We start from the raw sequence: 20573 nt of genomic DNA, 5'->3' as shown, positions 1-20573 counted from the left end.
GGGCTGTGGCCTCCCAGAGTTTATAAGACTCAGTCCTTGGTTCCCTCTGGCAGGACCCTTGCGCAAACAGATTGCAATTCAAATTAGCCATGATAAGCTAGCAGCCTTGAATACTAACCGGAGAAAGCAGCCAGTTCACAGGCAGGGATTGCGTTCAAGTCACCTCCCTATTTGGATCTGTCTACATCCATTATTGGATGTAGACAGATCGTTAATGGTTGTCTACCGTAACAATCTGTTGAAAAAAGTGGCTTGACAATAGCCTACTTATAATAACAACAACAAACACAATAATAATAATAATGATAATAATGCCATGATCATCATCTTAATCATTATTTGGATAATTTTGCAACATTCAAAAGCGTATTTTTGTATAATAATACACAATAATACCATTATAAGGTAGTGAGAACTACCTTTACAATGTTCAGCAATATCTCTTCACCCTGATACTGTCTAGTTCCAATTTAACGCGCTTTAAATCTCGGCAGGCATATACTGAATGTGTTGGATGTTGAAATTATTGGTCACCGGTGCCACACCCCCTTCCTCTCTGTAGCATATGGTATATTCCAGTGATGCTGAGTTGGTGATTGTGTCCAACGGGGAAGATTTGGTTGAAGATGAGCAGTTGAAACATAATCCTTAGAAAAAAAGCTAATAACTTTTAATACACGCGTTCCGGCATTACATTTCAAACGCTGTCTTGCAATTCTCTTCGAGACATTCACTGGAGCATCATAGCCTATTCAGCTGAAGCGAGTGTAGCTCAACCATCACCATTGCGTTATTTTCCAAGGATACACGAGGATACAACATATACAAATATCAACAGTCGTATTATTTCTCTGAAGTGAAGCTATGACATGGGAATAAGCCTCCGGAATGGTCACATCACGCAAAGGTGAGCCATTTGTGTAGTAGGCTAGCTACTGCTTTCAGATGTTGTGTATCGCAGAATTTCTACGTGGCGCGCAATAGTCTTATCGCTCGTGAATCGTGGTAGCCTCAGGTGCACAAACATTGTGTATCGAGAAACGGGAATGTAGAGTGTAGTGATAGCCGCGTATCAACACACAAGGTGCCGGCCATGCTATTCTCATTCCGTGGGCCCGTGATGCTAATGTACATTACCTTTATGTTCCTAGCTGGTGATACCAACTCTGAGGAAAGAGACATTCTGTGGTAACCTACCTAAACATGACAATTTTGCTAAAGGCTATACACCTGACACGTAAACTTTACAGACAGATGGGTCATTGAGTTGACATGCCGGTCACTCACTGGACACATATGTGATCTGAACGCCTAGTTTCGATTTACATTTGGTTGTGAATTCAACATGAAATCAACAAAACATGTAATTGGATTTAGATTAAAAATTGGGTGAAAAAATACGAAATTCCCTAACGTTGATGACGTGGTGTCAGTTTAACACGTTGATCCAACGTCATTAAATGTAATTGTTTTGTTGAAATGAGTGGAAACAACGTTGATTCAACCAGTTTTTCCCAGTGGGCAGTGAGCCAGTGCATTAAAACGTATTTGGCTACTTGTATACAGTAAGGTTAGGTTATAATGTAGCTCTATTTCTAGATGTAGGCTATCATGGTAAACGTGTGTATCATATGTATTATCAATGGTAGGTAGTAGTATTAGACATTCAGTAACCTATGTAATGTCTGAGAACATATCCTTGAGACCCGCTATCAGTTGATCAGCTCCTCAGGTAAAGATGCAAACAAGTACATGTAGGCTATGTCAAATGTTATGCCAATGCTCTTGACTTGATGGCATGACCAGAAACAGAATATACAGTATGTTCCAACTGTCAAGGATGAAACTCAATTATTTTATAATAATATCTTAATTCTGTCTATGGCAGGTTGTATAGTTGCTGCAATCTGTTGACAACCTTGTGCAATGTGCAAGACAGACCCGTCTTAAACTGGCAACTCAAATATGTGTTACTCAGGGGTGTCCAGTAATAGCTTACTAACATGGAACCTATGTTTCGTTGAAAACAACTATTACATATTATTACATATTTGTTACCTGCAATTATGATATTAGATATGATATCATAAGGCCACTGCGTATGATCAACACACAGCTTTCATTTACTCTCAGGCACAACCTGAAACACACAGGCTAATATAGTCAGAACAGAGGCAATGTTGAGCTTCCATTACTGCATTTTTGGAAAATGTTAATTATATGAATCTGCGTTGAGTAGGCTAGATGAAACTACTGCAGACTCCAGATGTGTAATGTAAAAGTAATATTCATGTACCGTTATGTAGGCCTACCTCATGTACTGTAATGGATATATGATGATATTCTTATCAATTGCTATGAACCTCTCCGATAGATCAATACGAATATATAATCCGAATAAAACACCACTCATAAATCTAAATACCAGTATTAGACTGAGAAACAGTGTGACAACAGTTACTTTTCTAGATAAAAGGACACAGTCATTTTTGAGAGCCATTGATAAAAAAATCTGTACAAGTAGGTCTGAGGGTTATATTTTGGGCTGTCACTAAGGAAGCGCAAGTGTCAAATGCACGTTAGTTTGCAATTTTGTCATGTAAAAACTGGCGCACTGGCATTTTCCATCCCTAAAGCCAGGTTTGGAAATGTACCTGTCTAACATCAGCTCGCTTGCACTGAGGTGGGAGGGATGGCAATATTTGTAGTGTCTTCTTAAAAACAAGCACAAAAGTGAGGTTCATGCAGTGCTAATGGGAAGTTTTGAGACCCACAAAAAGCCGGTCTTAACGGTAACACCGCTGATAATGGAATGGATTTTGAGAGTGGAAGCGCAGGCTATCCAGCCATGACGCGCAGTGCCCTTGGAAGAGAGATTCCTTGTGCCGGTGAATCCTATTTAAAAACATAAAAAAACGATTGGTTTCCCCCCATTTCGTTTAATTTGAGCAAAAACCAAACATAGCCTACACTCAAGGCTGTTTTAGCAGCATTGCATACGTGTGCTTTTTTATCCTGGCCATTAGCCAAGTAGCCTATGAATTAAGGGTTTACTGAGAGTGCTTTGAAATATTTTGGAGGTTTTTGCTTTTTAATTATTCACAATTCACTGCATACTTAATTTCGCTTGTTCAAGTAGGCTATCCATCCCCATTTTCAAAGAGTGCCCCTCATCCGCTTACCAAACACACACTCCTCCAAACTATTCAGTACTCCTATAATGCCATATCAACTGCATTAAAAAAAATATCTGCCTTGCACAACGATACAATTGATAGGGGCCTAGTATTTTGTGTAGATGTGCAAATGTGATGCATAAAGACATTTAGGCCTACATGTGCATACAGTGAGTGCCATGGAACGAGAGAAGCGATTTGTGATATCATGCTTCTGACCCCATCCTATTTAGAAATATTGTTGTTGTTTTAAAAAACTGATTGCTTGTTTTCCGTTTCATATCAAGCCCTGTATTTGTATTTACTAGGGAGCAGCTACTCTTCCTGGGGTCTAAACACATTAAGGCACTTACATTACACATAAAACAAAAGATAAAACAGTGCATCATATAACATTGTTACACCACTACATATCTACAACACAAAATGTATAATACCACCATACAACAATATTACAATGTACGTGTGTGTAGAGTGCGTGTGCTAGTGTGTGTATGCATGTGTCTGTACTTTTGTGTGTCTCTTCACAGAAAGAACCCCACTGCTCCATAAGGTGTATTTTTATCTGTTTTTTTAATCTGATTCTACTGCTTGCATCAGCTACCTGATGTGGAGTAGAGTTCCTGTAGTCATGGCTCTATGTAGTACTGTGCACCTCCCATAGTCTGTTCTGGATTGTGGATTGTGAAGAGACCTCTGGTGGCATGTTGTGTGGGGTCTTCATGGGTGTCTGAGCTGTGCGCTAGTGATGGGTGAAAAAATCCATACAGTTACATATCGGGATATTATTTTTGACAATATATCGTATTGTATCGTTTTGACAATATTGCAATATTGTTTTTGCGCTAGTTGGCTGTACCTGTACTAAAACCCTAGTATTTTACCTTCATAGCTTGTTCTCCATCTTCTTTTTAAATGATTTGATTGGAGTTGATGACAATGCAAAGATCATCAATAACCTACAGAACTTGAGACAAACACATGCAGTATTAAACCATGGAACGCGTTGATTGGCCACCCACATGAAAAAATATTATAGTATACTATGGTATAAATACTATACTATTCAATGTAGTGTTTTTGCGGACTTTACTGTAGTATTCACTGTAGTATTTACTCTTAACTATAATATAAATACTGTAGTAAAAGAAAACTGTAGTATATACTATAGTAATTAATGTTGTGTATTTGCGGATTGTAGTATACTGTAGTATTTACTGTAGTGTTTTTGCCGACATTACTGTAGTATTTACTATCGTTTTTTGGTTTTATTATCTTTGACTTAGAAATGCAGGCTTTTTCCTTGAGGAAACCTACTGGAGAAATACTAAAAGAGCACATTTTCCATAACCTGTAGGTAGGTAGGACTGGGGTCTGAATGGATAGTTCTGAACTGCTCTTTTCTATAACTTGTAGGGAACACAATATGGTTTGTACTTGGCATGTATGTTTCTCACTTATGGGTTGCACAAATTGGGACATGGGGTAGGGGAATGGGCAGGGTATAGGGATATGAAATACTGTAGTATTTACTATAGTTAAAAGAGTGTAGTGTTTTTGCGGACTGTAGTGTTTTTTAAAAGATTATTGTAGTATTTACTACAGTGTTATTTTGCTGATAATACTGTAGTATTTATTATAGGATTCTATACTATACTACAACATTCTATAGTAAGTACTACACATGATCGAGGGATACTACAGTGTGTAGTATAGTATTCTACAGTATACTACAGTTTACTACACAATTCTACAGTAAGTACTGTAGTATTTTTTCATATGGGCAGTGAGTGGCCAAGCCCTTGCCACACCTACAGCTTGTTTATTAATCAAAACCCAGCCCTGTCGTGCCACTGCCAGCTATTGCTCTCATAATTCTGGCTGTGAGAGATTTACCATTGCATTAGGTTTGTTAAAATAGAGCCCTCAGTGTGTTTTGAGAAGTCATGTACACTGAATTCAACTGGTTTACATGGTACACCACCAAGCAGCCATTCCCTATGCCTTATTTCTCACTCAATTCAAATTAAACCACTGGGTTTAGTGGTAGAAAAAAACAGAAATGCAAGTTTCTAAATTATTAGGACTTCTAAATAGTTTGATTTTGATATTCTGCATTTATTGCCAAGCACATTAGCTAGGATCCAGAATAGGTCTTACAGATTGTACAGAAACACAGTTGGATTTGTATGATGCTAAACCAATACCTGGCCTGTCCATCTTACATATCCTAACAATTCATTGCAGTTGGTTACTCATCTGCATAGTCTATCTTTAAACCAGAGGGGTGCTAAGGTAAATGTTTCTGTTTCTAGACCTTCATTTCACAAAGAAACCTTCTGTTATTATGTCATTCCATTACTAATATTTCAGTATATCTTTTTACAGTTCAAGGCCTATAACCTTATGCAAGGGCATTTGCCTGGAAACTCTGCTGACTTGATTGCGTTTCACATGAATCAATGGTGTATTATTAAACAGTTGTTAGTGACTGAATGCATTGTGTGATACAATAAATTATGTATCTTATAGGTTAGGTCACAGTTTGAAGACTGGAGGATAGTTTGAACCAAATCTTAAATCAGTAAATCAGTTATGCAAATATATTCCATTCCACATCCCACACATGAACTAATGGGAGATGCAGTTTGGTTATTCTTTCATTTAATGTCCAAGGAAATATGGAAACATATTGTTGAGACATTTGATGTCTGAAGGTGGTGAAAACAAGAGCATTAGTATGCATATCTTTCCATTCCTAGATGAATGTTGGCCTGCTCAATGACCATCTCTAAACATACCTACTAAATGTATGAGACACAAGACTACTGTATGTGTCATTGTCGAGTATGCCCTGCTGTTTTTGCAGAAAAGTACAAGGTGACACTTTATTTAATGGTCTGGTTATGAATTCTTAATGCATTATCACATAGTTTTAGAACCATTAAATGAAGTAAATACATATGGCCTGTTGTTCACTGGCCCTTCTAATATCAGGTTTATACATAGACATGGGCAAAGGACATACACTCATAAGCAGTTTATAAGAGGAGATGTACCAGGACAAGGAGCAAAGCACTGAGGAATGTTGGTTCCTGGCTGATAGCTGATAGCTGATCTAAGGGCATTGTTGGAGGTGCAGTATTGGTAGTGGCAGTGGTTTTTTAGTGACAGTGTTGGGGGTGGTAATGGTAGTGGTGGATGTTGTGGTGGTGGTGGTAGTGGCAGTGGTGATGCTAGTGAGTTATTCTAGGGAGGGATAACCTTTTAATTAATTACCTTTTAGTTGCTTCCTTGTTGTGTTAGATGAGACCTGCAGCTGTCTGTTGTTCTGCATTATTGGGGATTATGTGTATATATTTTCAAAATGGTAAGTTAATTACGTTTCATTTTGCCATGTACATGTTTTGGTATCTAAATCATCCTTTATTGTCAATTTATTTGGATAATTTATCAGCATGTGACCCTTATGGAGCCCAAAGAAACCACCTAAAGGACTAAACGTTTTCACTTTTCTCATGTCAGATTCTATGGTTGTAATGAGGAATTCAGCATACCACAATCTCCAGTATGCATCATCATCTTCTTCTTCATCATCAAACAATTATGTCCATTTAACAATCATTAATCCCTACTGTCTAGTTGCGTTAAGTGTGAACTCTGCCTCTCTCCCATTGGCATTGAAACAACCAATTGTTTTCATGTCTGCCTAACCATAATTGTGTTATTTATGTTTACTTTGTATTCAACTGGTGATACTTTTTTTGATTTGAAGTGAAGTTTTCGATTAACATTTCCCATGGCTCATAGTGTATATTATTTAGGTTTCTCCTCATATCATGTGGTTGTATGAGCAGGTATTTTCCCATGCACCAAGATCCCATTCTGCCAAACGTCAACTGCCTATTTTCTATTCAATTATTTGTCTCCACCTCTTCTGCCCATGCTTGTCTTCTCAAATGATGCTGTTGGCATACAGTACAGTACCCTGTAGTCAAATGGATTGTAGTCTTTACAACAAAGGCAATCATTTCCCCGACCCCCCCATCCTCTCCATAGCCTCCCACTTCAGCAGTGGCTTTCTCATACAACTACTGTATTATGCCTCTCATCTTTCCTAATATTTATTGAAAGCTATATTGTACATGGTATTTTGTCCCGATCTTACGTTATAAAATGTCAGTCTTTATAGTCATTTGTCACTCTCCATTTTCTTTTATCAGGAACATACTGATCATATAGTAGTATAGACTATACACTGAGTGTACAAAACATTAGGGGCACCTTCCTAATATTGAGATGCAGCCCATTTTGCCCTCAGAACAGCCTCAGTTCGTCGGGGCATGGACTCTACAAGATGTCGAAAGCATTCCACAGCGATGCTGGCCCATGTTGACTCCAATGCTTACCACAGTTGTGTCAAGTTGGCTGGATGTCCTTTGGGTGGTGGACCATTCTTGATACACACGGGAAACTGTTGAGGGTGAAAAACCCAGCAGCATTGCAGTTCTTGACACACTCAAACCAGTGCGCCTGGCATCTAGTACCATATCCCTTTCAAAGGCACTTAAATATTTTGTCTTGCCCATTCACCCTCTGAATGGCACACATACACAATCCTTGTCTCAATTGTCTCAAGGCTTAAACATCCTTTTTTAACCTGTCTCCTCCACTTCATCTACATTGATTGAAGTGCACTTTTTTTTCAATAAGGGATCATAGCTTTCATCTGGATTCACCTGGTCAGTCTATGTCATGGAAAGAGCAGGTGTTCCTAATATTTTGTACACTCAGTGCAGAACGACTGTTAAAACTTCCATGATATATTAGTTGAGTCTCTAAATTGTATTGATATAAATGATGCAGTTAAAAAACTAATAATTTAGAATTTCAGTACACAAGCCCATTGAAATGTCTTGAACCTATAGGCGCAGTACCTGACCACGTTCATTTGGCCTCTCACTATCATGGAGAGGTGTATTGGGGCAGTGAGTTGGAAAGGAAGGGACGAACATTTGTGAGTGAAGATTAAATTCTTTCTTGACTGGAGAGGATACAGCCATAAAATGGATATTAGTAATGCACCATAACTCGTATCATGCTGTACAGTAGTGACACTAAATCTTTGTGGATATACAGTACCTGGCTTGGGCCTGAGCAAGAGCTCTTTCTTCATTCAAGGAGTTGCTCATTGAACCATGATTTACCATGGGTTAACCCTATACTGTACTAGAAAAACGACTGTGTTGAATACAGCATTGTCAACATGTAGGCTAGAGGTTAAAAGAAAGATCTTGAAGCCAGAGATATCTTTGCGTTATGTGTATGGAATACCCAAAGTCATATTTGTTTGCGCTTGTATAACTTATCCAGAATGTGTCTGCTGAAATATATTAAGTGGACTCTAGGGAGAAACTTGATCAGCTTTTGTAGTTGTCTTGAAATGCTAATAGGGAGGAATTACATTTTGCTTGGTGGATATGTGAATCATTGTTGTTGTCTTCTTCTGCATACCTTTCTCTTCCCCATAGAATCTACATTATGTATAAACTGAGACTAATGACGCTAGCATTGAATAAAGCAGAGCTGGTATAAGACATTACAAAGGAAGGTTTGTTTTGAACAACTGAAGATTTCTAAAGTTTACCTCGTGCCACTAGAGACCAACGATCAAAAGTGCATCTGCTCTACTGTTGTCTTACAACAAAAGAGCTACAGTAACAACATCTACAAATATTTGACTCACAATCCAACTCAGTGGTATCTATTAGGATCTATGTTCCTTATCAGAGGGATCAGAACGACGGACAAGACAGGATGCTTTCAGCTGATTAGATGGTTCAGAAGAAAGGACAAGGAAGCTCTGCTGTGGAGATTACTCCAGTTAACTACAGTAACACATAGTACCAAGGTGAAATAAACAAATTAATGGATGACAAGGAAGAACTAAAATAGTCTTATGTAGAATAAACAGCTTCAATTGGAATTGGAAGAGCAGTGGATCGGAATTAAATGCATATATTCAACTACAATAGTTTTCACACTTTGCATGTCAGTGTTATTAGTTTTCGAGCAAAGCAATTATGTTTTTTCAAATGAGTTTTGACTGGTATGTGATTTAGTGTGTTCAGTACATGGCACATACATTCCATGTCTAGCACGGATGATTGGTTTGAAGGACGGGCTTTGAAAGGGCCGGCCCAGCAGAGTGGATGGGAGGCTGGGAGCAGCCAGCTGTGATGCATGGTGGAGACGCACATTGGAGAGAGAGAGGCTTGACAGACGTGCCGGTAGGGATAGTGAATAATGTGTTGCATCTAAGGGCTTGTCCATGCGGGAAGGATGGAGCCAAAGTTGAATGTCAAACGGTATACTGTTGAGGGATGACAAAAGCGTGAGTGTCATACAGACATTTGACATTGGAAGATTCTGAGTGACACCTTCTTACACTCAAAATGGATGATTTGCAGCTGCAGCACAATGCAATGAGGACCATGAAAGTGGAAGATATGTCTCATACAATAAATTGTTCCCTGGTGCCTGTCAAAAGTGCACGTGTCTGAGTATAACGCCTCCATTTGATACATGGCTTGGGAATAAAGTGGATGTATGCCTTTATGGGAGTGGTCTATTCATCCTTACAATAAGATGCCATTCTCATAAGAGATCCCTCTACTTTACTTATAACCCTGGTGCCCCAAACTTGGCTTGTAATGTGAGCGAGCATCAAGAAAAACATTAGTGCTTCTGTTGTAATCCATCTTGAGATCCATGTTGCCTGCGTTGGTCAATTCATCGAAAAGCTTTTATGTGCAAATGCACATGCACATTGCTCATTTCAGTGGTACTATGCAACCATGTTTTAATATATGGCTTAACATTGGACTATTTGACATTATTTCCATAGGGGTTTTTGATAGGTCAATAGTTTTTATTTAAATATTCAAACAGTGTAGTCTAGAGTGATCATCTCCTTTGATATAAACAGCAGTACCACCCACAGACTCTGAACTCTCCAGCTGTTTTCAAATCATAGTTCCAGTGCTTTTAGTTCAAGTCCATTATGTTTCTGTGTCTACTGGCAGTTTGGAGCATAAGCAAAGAGATGACTTGTTGTGTCATTTCCTTGGTGGGGAGCACTCTTAAAATCAAGTCGTCCCATTCGTCAAACTGGGAATTAAAACAGCCTATAAAAGGCTTGTACTAGTTCCCATAAACCACCAAGGATTTCTGCGTAGCTAACCATGCATACCAGGCTTATAAGCCTAGTAAACTCTGAATTTCATTTGAGCTAGAACTGCCCACACTCTGGGTGGGTTGCCGCATGCTGAAAAGGTTACAGGCTGGTTGCTTAAAGGGCCAAACTGGAGTTGAAAGAAAAACAAAGCCGACACCCCACCACTGTTTTGGTGAAAAGCTGAGGGATGGGGCTGGAGGAATGTACAAGGACTGACCATCTATTATATCAAAATGATGTTTTGAGGCTATACAGTGTTTGTTTACATTTATGTTGTTTACAAACATTGGACTAAAACAAGCTTATATTTGGGGTTCTGATGGGGTACCACAGTTGAATGAAACTCATGAGGCATTTCTAAGTTCTATTCTTCAAGAATCAATGGGTATATATCATAAATGTATACGTCAAAAAATGTATGCGGCAACTGCAGATTTCCCTTTTAACAAATCATACTATTGGATGTTTGTATAAGGGAGGAGATCCCCTGACTTAGAGGCTGCCTACAATAGCTTACAAGGAGCAGCAGAAATCAATTGCTGCTACTCAGATTCCAGGAAATAGTAGGGTGACCTATCATTCACAACAGATAAATGCAACAGACAATTGAGCACGGTTACATGCACACAATAATACTATTATATTATATATTAATATAATAGTTAGTTTAAAACATTTATATGCATTTATATTGCAAGAAGAACGATTTCACTAATAAGCCTGTTTACATGGAAACATCTGAAATCAGGCTTCTGATGGGCCTTTCGTTAAATGCAGAAAATCTTAAATCAAAATAAGCGTTCTACCACAGTGACCATGTTATTTTTTTGAAGACTATTTGATTCTGAGTTCGGACATGTAAAGTTTTTATGTGAAAACTATTTCTAAGACGCACTCACAAAGATGCTTGCACATGCACAGATCAAATACACTGTTGGAACGCCGATTAAGCTGTTTACATGTCCTAATAATTCTACAGATGGCTCAGAAAACCAGGTGTTTTAATCGGCGTATGCTTACTTTGATTATGACCTTACGCTGATTAAGATAAGCAGAGTAAGGTGTTTACATGACTAATGCCATACTCAGCCATAATCAGTTTAATATCGAATTATTAGTGTGCATATACACGTACTTGTTCCGTAAATAGGTACGGTAGATAGCCGGTCGACGATGGTTATCCCCTATAATATTGAATTATCATTGAATTATGTATACTCACCATCAAGCATACCATAGGCTTTCATTTGTGTATTTGTAGTATTTGTCTAATACACTGGATGCTATATACTGTAGGTACTACCAATACATCTTTGGAGATAATTTAGATTCCCTAAAACTATAAAACTATGTTCTATGAACAGCCTCTTTTGAGCCCCAGAAACAAACATGTCTCTCTAAAGCAGAGAAATCAATGCCTCCAGCACTTAATTTGATAGCCTCATGTAGCTAACAGTGCATTACGCGCAGTGACAACCAAGAGCACCCTTTGAATGTTTACGATCCGTAGGTGTCAAAGCACAACGGGAAAGTCACAGTGAAACATGCTGCCTATCAAGTCATCACCTAAAATATTCTGCAAAGCTACGAAAGTTGAACCTTCGTTTATGGATTACTTTTTCAGGAGATGCTGCTTGTACTAGATTCTGGAAAGGGTTATTGCATTAGGAGGAGTCACCTTTAATCTGCACATAACAGGGTAGAAAAGAGAGGATTTCAGTGCGTCCCTCGCTTCCTCCATCTCTGGGCCCGCTTCATTAACACTGGTGGTGGGGTGGGGAGAGAGAGTGATCTCTTCACAGTCCACAGACCTGCCTTGCAGGGCCATGCCTGCCCTGTGACAAGGTGAAAGATGATGATTGAATACAAGACCCCAGAGTTATAAGAGAAAAGGAGGAAGAGGCTACAGTCAAGTGCAATGGGTACCAGCATCCAAAACAGTGCTGTGGGTGTTAGTGTGTCCCTTGTCGTAGACTTCCTTAGGCTACCATTAGATGTTGGCTGTGATTACTTGGGAGACCAGTGCTACAATTGATGCAAGAGAGTAACAGTAACTATATCATTTTTATAGTCAAAACAAGAACCAACTGTTGACCATTCAGCAACAAGCTTGTAAAAGTTATTTCCCGAGGTGTGTGTCCTGTTCATCACTCTGAAGGCCATACTATACAATTCCATTTCACCTATTCACCTACTGTATACAACAGCAATCAAACAGGAGAGGATAATAGTCATATATTTGTATTCCATGATTGTACAATAGTGGGATGTATAGTTTAGTGAGATATATAGAAGCTATCGAGCAAGAGGCACTGAGAGTGAAAGAGAGGTCTACACGTTATTGAGCTGTAATCAAATTTTGTTATAGTACATCCAGTCCCCCACTCTGCTCCGCTCCGCAAGCTGTGACAACTCCATGTGAAGAGACAGGTGTCACAAAACAATCCCAGCACTCACTTAATTGGACTCCTGTCTTTCCTGGTGGAATGGACAGAGCAGAGCTGGTGTACTGTATATTACTTACTGTAGTAAAGCACCATCTCTATAATTAACTCTTACTGGTCTTCCATACAAAAAATGGATGGACCTGCATAACTATGTTGTAGAATATTTGACTGTGCGCTGTTAGATGGGTTTCTTACCTTACATATGACCTAGGCTAAAATAGCATCTCTGTCTCTTAATTCTGTACCTGCTGCTTGAATGAAGCCACATCCACATGCAGAGCTATATTGGTGAGATTATTTTTTAGGTGTACTGTAGGCCAAAAGCCTGCCGGTATCCATAAATATATCAGAATGAACTGGTGGGCCCTTACGGCTCCACGTACATGTAAGTATGAATTGGCCTTTAGTTAGCGATGGGTCGTGGTGAGGCAGTGTTTGATTAGTGTTGTCACATGGTTGAGCTGCAGTAATTGACCAAGTGGGGCTGCTGCTTGCCATTGTATCCAGACACTGCTGAAATATTAATTTGATGTTTTTGCGTCCCTGTGAGCATTGCTGTTGTTTTATAGCCTCAGAGGATTACCACTTAAAAGATATATCTTATTTTCGCTATTTAGATTTTCTGCTATTTATTCATGAGTGCTGTTTTTTCCATAATGAAACACCACAGAGTATGGGACTACTCTATTCACCTAAAACAAGAAGGAAGCCCGCTGAATATACAATAATCATTTCTATAAGCACAAGTAATATACAGTGAATAAAATTGCAAATATATTCATGGTTTATTATTTAAGCGTATCAATTATTTATGGGAATCTATCTTCTATTTATGTCGCACAAATTTCCAATTTTTGAATAAGCTTACAGTGTATTAATGATTTATGATCATAACTCCTTTATGTTGGAAGAAAAAGAAGAAGAAAACTATTTTGACATTTAAATTAGTGGTGGGGATTTTTCCTCTGGAGGGAAAATTACACATGGCAACCTTGGGCAGGGCATGCCAGAATTGGGTTAACTTACATAAACAATTTCTTTGTGTGTCTGTATATGTGGGTGTGTATGCACACGTGGGTGTGTGGGCGTGCATGTGTGTTCTTATCCATGTAGTGTGTGTGATGTTCAATAGCTGCAATTGTTATAGTAAATGTGAAGCAGGGAATGGGGTGTACACAGTGGATCTGAGGTGTTTTCTGTCATATACCCCCAATAACTAGTTTGGCAGTAACCCTAGATAGCTGCAGGTGCTGGGGACTCCATGGTACTTAGTGGGAACAGTAAAGCCTTTTATCACTGAGTCTTGTGGATTATCTCTAGTGCTGCTGAAGCAGAATTCCTCTCTAGGAGGCAAGAGAATCCCCTTCCTACCTGTTGACCCTATGTCCCTCATTGGATGTGTATACCTTAAAGGCACATTCTTGGAAGATGTGGATGGCATACAAGGCTGGGCCACCAACAAAACAATGGAGCAAATGCATCCCATGTAGGTTTGCAAAGGGAAGGTATATTACTTGAAACTTTTGAAGTTTACCAGGAAACTACCAGCATTTTGGTGTCTTTCAAGGGCTTTATGTAATCTCTCACAAGAAGTAAACTACCAGCAGTTTGGTGTCTTTCAAGGGCTTTATGTAATCTCTCACAAGACATCTAGTGACCCTTTTGGGTACTTCAGATTATCACAGGTGTCTAATTATCTATGGCCATATGTGTGGCTTTATCACATCTAAAATATAGGAAATACTTAAATAAGATGATTTAAAAATGTAAAATAGAATGACAAAGCATTAAAACATTAGGCTAAATATAAACCATCAACTTAGTGAATATCATTGGTGTTTAATATTTCAGCAATATCCTTTCTATTTTTTTTACACACTTTTATTTATTTTACTATGTCAGTATGTATTTGTTGTCTTTTGCTTTGGTGTCAAGCTGGTGGCAGTTGTGAAAAAAGTAAATAGTTGGAAGAGTTGCTACTATAATAATGCCATTGTTGATTAGATGCTATTTTCATTAATTAGGCAATTTTCTCTTGAACCATATGGTTTATCTACTAGAAACTCATGGACAATATGGACACAGATATAAACAATGTATACTATATATAATTACTTTTTTTAACCAAAGTTACAAAGATTGGCATATATTTTCTGTTAATTACCAACATTACAGAAGATTCCAGTAACTTTTGTAAAATACCGCTAATTGTGCAATCCTAATCCCATGACATTTTCATGCTACCTATTTTATATTATGTGTAGGAAGGAATTACTGTCCTCCAAGAACAACATTACTTTTTCTCTTTTGAATCTGTCAACATTATTTTGTTTATCTTATGCCAACAAATCATAAACTATGGAGTAAGGTAGACAGTTGCACCAATATAATTAAGATATTTATATCACCATTAATTAAATTATTCATCATTAATTAAAATGACTGAAAATCTAACAGGCTGTGGCCTTACGATGTCAAATAGTGTTCTGTTAAATACTGTCATCCTATTTCTCTTACATTTACAAAAAATTAAAACAGTACCTGTTTATGTGTGAGTTGTATTGTTGAATCTAAAACCTAGCCCAATTAATCCTCACACAAATGAATCACAACAGAATAGGAATACATTTTCTGCCAGGTTACAAAACTGTATCACTCAAACATCTCCTAAATACTAATCTACATGTTCTATAAAAGTAGCTAGCAGACAATACTCTCTATCTCCTTTCTGCTCCTCTATCAGGGAACACAGACTTCATAATGAATTACTGGGTCGTTGCACAAAATGAGTGCCTTTTGGGTCCCTTTGGTATTTCAAATATAAATTGTGCACCAGTATTGCATTTTAAATGCCTGTTATAATAAATGAAGTGCCCTTTAATATAGACCACATGGAGAATTCAATCAATCTGATTTGTTCTATGAATATTATGCTAAAGTGCCAAATTTCAGCATTTTGACATGTCCCTCTGTCACTGTGTCACCTCTACGAAGATTTAAACCCACTGAATCCCCACATTTCTCAAAGTTTCACCATCATTGTAATGCCCTAGTTATTTTGTTGCTTTGACAAGGTCATTTCTGAAGATGATTATTTATTTGAATGTGGGTGGTTCGAGCCCTGAATGCTGATTGGCTGAAAGCCGTTGTATATCACGGGTATAAAAAAAAAACATGTATTTTTACTGCTCTAATTACACTGGTATCTAGTTTATAATAGCAATAAGGCACCTCAGGGGTTTGTGGGACAGTATATTGCCAATATACCACGGTTAAGGGCAGTATCCAGGCACTCCGCATTGCATGATGCATAAGAACAATCGTTAGCCATGGTATATTGGACATATACCACACCCCCTCGGGCCTTATTGCTTTATTTTATGTGATTAGTGATTCATTTGTCTGTCCTTCATTTTACGGTTAACCCTTTTACGTGAACTGAACTCTGGTTTCAATAAGGTGAAACTATTTTTAAATATATTTTTTTGCCACAGAAACATCTAATAGTCAAATCATAGAGTAAAAGCAGGTGAGCTGGTTCTACTCTTTTTGGCCATTTTCTGGTGTTTTGTGGTGGAAAACTGAGCGGGTCGAGCAAAACACATCAACCCTGTTACCCTGTTACCTGTTATATATAGACAGGCTAGAAATGTTTTAACCTCTTAAATGTTAAATCCCCTATTTAGGGGACCTTCCTTATAATTTAATTGTTTTATCACGGCATATCAAGGTAATTCACTTGTAAATCTACTTCTGTTAGGCCAAATCGCTTCACTGCAGTTCTGCCGCATCCCTGCTTCAATTCAGTTGGCCTCAAATGACTCAGGTTATCAGGTTACATATCCAAAGCCATTGGAGGCCCGGGAGTCCCGCCTTAACGCTCATTCGCTGATCGGACTGTCCGTCAATTTGTGGAGGAACAGTACATCTCAGGCACACAAGCTGCATAATGCTGCAAAGCTGAGAGTCTCACATCGTTCTATGACAAACACACATCGATTTATATCAAATTTAATTTAAAAAAGATTTGAAGATGTGAAACAAAACCATTTTGTGTTCATTACAGAGGGACAAACTTTATATTAGATGAAAGCTGAGATTGTGACGAATCAGTAAATTTGTGAGCCAACACAAGTTCACAGATTTTCCCTGACCACTAGTTATATAAAACATTATTACAGTAATAAGGCAGCTGAAATCTTATAGCATGTCAATTGTAAAATTGATTGTGAGTATATGTAGATTATCAACAAAAAATGTCAAGCCCTATTCCCCCTTTTTTCATGAGTAGGATGTTCATAGCATATACAATTTGAAAATGAAATGTACGATATTCTATTTTTCATACTATTTACTATAGCAGTGCATACTAGTGCAAAATGTGCATACAAATCATAGATAAATAACATATTCCCCCCAAAAAGTAAAAGGTATTACTAGTTACTGTTCATGGCCCTCTCATGAAGATATATTTTATACGGCCATCCACTTAACATTAACATTCAACAGGTTGACACTAGCTGTTATTAGCAGAGAGGTTTGGAGGTCTCTTTCTGATTGGTCTATTAACCAATTTACCACATGGTGATGTCATCAGGCAGTCTTTTCAAACAGCTTTTACACTAAAAGGGCATTATCATAATGTTCACAATTTCACAGTATTATTCCAACCTTATAGTGTGGAAGAATACATAAAAGACAGGATATTACGTTTTTGACTGCACTGGGCCTTTAACAATATATATATATATATATATTTGTGATGCTTGCATTCAATTGCCACTTCCTGTTGCACACAACAAGCTTCCATTCCCCCTGACATAAGGGGATTTATGGCTGATTTAAGAAGAAATCGTCAACCCTGTTACTTTATTTAGCAATTATAGGCACTTACTATAGCCATTTTTATTCAACCTCTTCAGATCGTAAAACATGTTTTTTATGAAGTTGAGCTCTTTATGACAGAATGTTAAAATTGGGTGAAATCAAACATTACTCTTCTCAAAAGGCACCGAATTGGTGGAACGACCCTAATGTATGACTTGTGCATTATTTCCCTTTAAATTATGCAGAGGACAGTGGCCTATTCCTTTTTTTAATATGCTGTTTCTTGGTGGTTTTAGAGACCATTATTAGGCAACTGGGAACAGTGAGAAGATAGTAGTAGATAGTGTGTAGTACTGTAAGAGCTGGTCAGTTTTGCTTCATGTGTTTAACTGAGACTGTCAACTGAGACTGTCATTTGGGGTGGCAGGTAGCCTAGTGGTTAGAGTGTTGGGCCAGTAACCAAAAAGTTGCTGGATTGAATCCCGGAACTGACAAGGTAAAAATCTGTCGTTCTGCCCTGAACAAGACAGTTCACCCACTGTTACCTGGTAGGCCATCATTGTAAATAAGAATTTGTTCTTAACTGACTTGCCTAGTTAAATAAAGGTACATTTGTTGAGTGCATCTACTGCCTTCAGTTCACTCTCTATCAATAATGGATTTCTGACTGGATCTCACATTAAAATCAATAGGAATTGTTCTCACCAAACTATCAGATCCAGTTATTTATTTCCAACCAGTACCTGGTGTCAGCCGTGTATACACATAGGGACATTGACAAGATACACAACCTGCTAAAGTGTTGGAATAATTAGCTTCTTCTGAAAGGAGGCAGTGATGTGTGGCGAGCTGTGGACCTTACTGGCATCTCCTCTGGGAGACTGTTGGCAGTATTTCAACTCTATTACCATTAAAGTTATTCTATCATGTATACATTTTCTCTAAATCATCTTTTAATGAGGTGGGGTGTTGTTTTGCTGTGCCTCATGGAGAACACCATCATTAGATGGACATATGAATACAATAATGTCGACCAGGGATGGGCAACTCCAGTCCTCAGGGGCCTGATTGGTGTCACACTTTTGTCCCAGCCCCAGCTAACACACCTGAGTCCAATAAGCAACTAATCATAATCTTCAGTTTAGAATGCAATTAGTTTAGTCAGCTGTGTTTGCTAGGGATACAGAAAAAATGTGACACTACTTCGACCCCCGAGGACTGGAGTTGCCCATCCCTGATGACAACATTTTGGGACAACTATGTTGTAAGTCATGGGGCTGGAAACTACCTTTAACAGGCAAAACGTTTTGTATAACTTGTTGTTTATTAATGTTATTAAATTGTATAAAATACACTAACCCCTAGTTATTGTATATATACTTCTGGAATTCATAAGCATTTGTGTATTTGTTATTATTGTGTTGTTTCCATTAACAAATGGGAAACAGGAGATATATTGATGTAATTGTGGGGTAGTTGATGCAATGCCAGAGACACATACAGAGGTGCCCACTACAAAACCAATGCTCTCTGTGGGACTTGTAGTAGGCCTATCTCCTAGGTTTACTTTCAGTAAAATCAAGAGTACCAATGTGAATCTAAATGTGATTTTCCTCAGGTGCATACCTCCAGCACACTGCATGGGTGTTATATGATGTTCCTGGTAGATTTGACATAATTGCACTCAGTGGTCACCAATGAGGTGGGTAATTCTCTTTAATCATCATTGATTATTGTAGATCCCTAAGTGACAGCCCTTGTTATTTTGGGTCTGTTTAAAATAGACAAATAAATAGCTAAACAACAGAGTGAGTTTGAGAGAATCTGTCATATTGCTCCTTGTCATGTTGGCACTTTACTAGAGGCTGAGGCTGAAAACTACTTTGATGTGCACCGTTAAGAGAAGATTAAAGACTTTGAATTATGGTAATGACTCAGTGGCCTGTAGGTTCTTTACCGTGTGTCCAAAATCATTGGGAAAAAACTTTGATCATCCTGGCTAACAAGGGAAGGTTTCCCTCTTTGGAACACGCTGTCAGTGAGTAGTAATTGGTTTTGTGGAAGGCAGTCGTGGACCTATAGGTATGCTATAGCATTCTTGGGGAGGCAGTGATGTTGCTGGTGCTGTTATCCAAAGAGGGGTGTGTACTGTAAATCAAGAACACTGGCAAGCATTATGAAGGTATTTGACAGTCTCGCTTTTGGGGTCATGTGAACAGAACAGGTTTGCTTTATAATGAATAATCCAAAATGTCTTCCTGAAACTCCACCTAGAACACATCATCCAATCAGTCAAGGAATGAGAGCAAAACATGATTTGGAGTATGTTGTTAATATCACATAGTATTACTGCCTACTCACACTCAATGTAGACCATGTCAGCCAAGTGGGACTAAGCTATTTAGCATCATTGTGCTTCTGTATCACATGGCTTTTGTAATATTTGTCTTGACACATGTCAGAAATGATATGTATTCCATAACATGCAAAATGAAACATCAAATTAAAAACAGAAAACTCATGCTTTAAAATGTATTCATGTCAGTGTAGATAAATCACCACAGACAGATGACATGGTGCATCATAGAGAACCGAGCCAACCTGGGGCTATCTATTAAAAAACGTTCAAATGTTCAAAGATTCGTCTTTCATTTTTAGTGAAGGGCAGGCTTTCAGGTCTCATATCAAAGAGAAACATCAAGCCACCAAATGGGCTTGACGCAGAGGGGCCAGCATGAGCAGATCTACACAACCTGGGAAACCAGAGGGAAAGTATTGTGAAAAAGAGACAGGAAAGAGAGGAACCACAACATTCCTTGTTAGGACATGGCTTGGCCAGTCTACATTTTGTAAATAACACCGCCTCTGTAGAGTGTGTAATGCTCC

At 38.3% G+C, this 20573-nt stretch overlaps 1 protein-coding gene across 4 annotated transcripts in view; it reads left to right on the top strand.

Annotated features, from left to right (window-relative positions):
- The first annotated feature begins 566 nt into the window (after nucleotides 1-566).
- The window catches only part of LOC139534680 (teneurin-1-like), a 225658-nt gene continuing 205651 nt past the window's right edge, over nucleotides 567-20573 (top strand). For all 4 annotated transcript variants that reach the window (XM_071334069.1, XM_071334060.1, XM_071334050.1 and 1 more), the window contains exon 1: nucleotides 567-907. The gene's annotated coding sequence lies outside the window, so the exon portion shown is untranslated. The remainder of the gene's footprint in view (nucleotides 908-20573) is intronic.

The sequence above is a fragment of the Salvelinus alpinus genome, chromosome 1, assembly GCF_045679555.1.
Source record: "Salvelinus alpinus chromosome 1, SLU_Salpinus.1, whole genome shotgun sequence".
Classification (NCBI taxonomy): Eukaryota; Metazoa; Chordata; class Actinopteri; order Salmoniformes; family Salmonidae; genus Salvelinus; species Salvelinus alpinus.
Note: the sequence above shows the minus strand (reverse complement) of the source record. Positions and strands in the feature narration are given on the sequence as shown.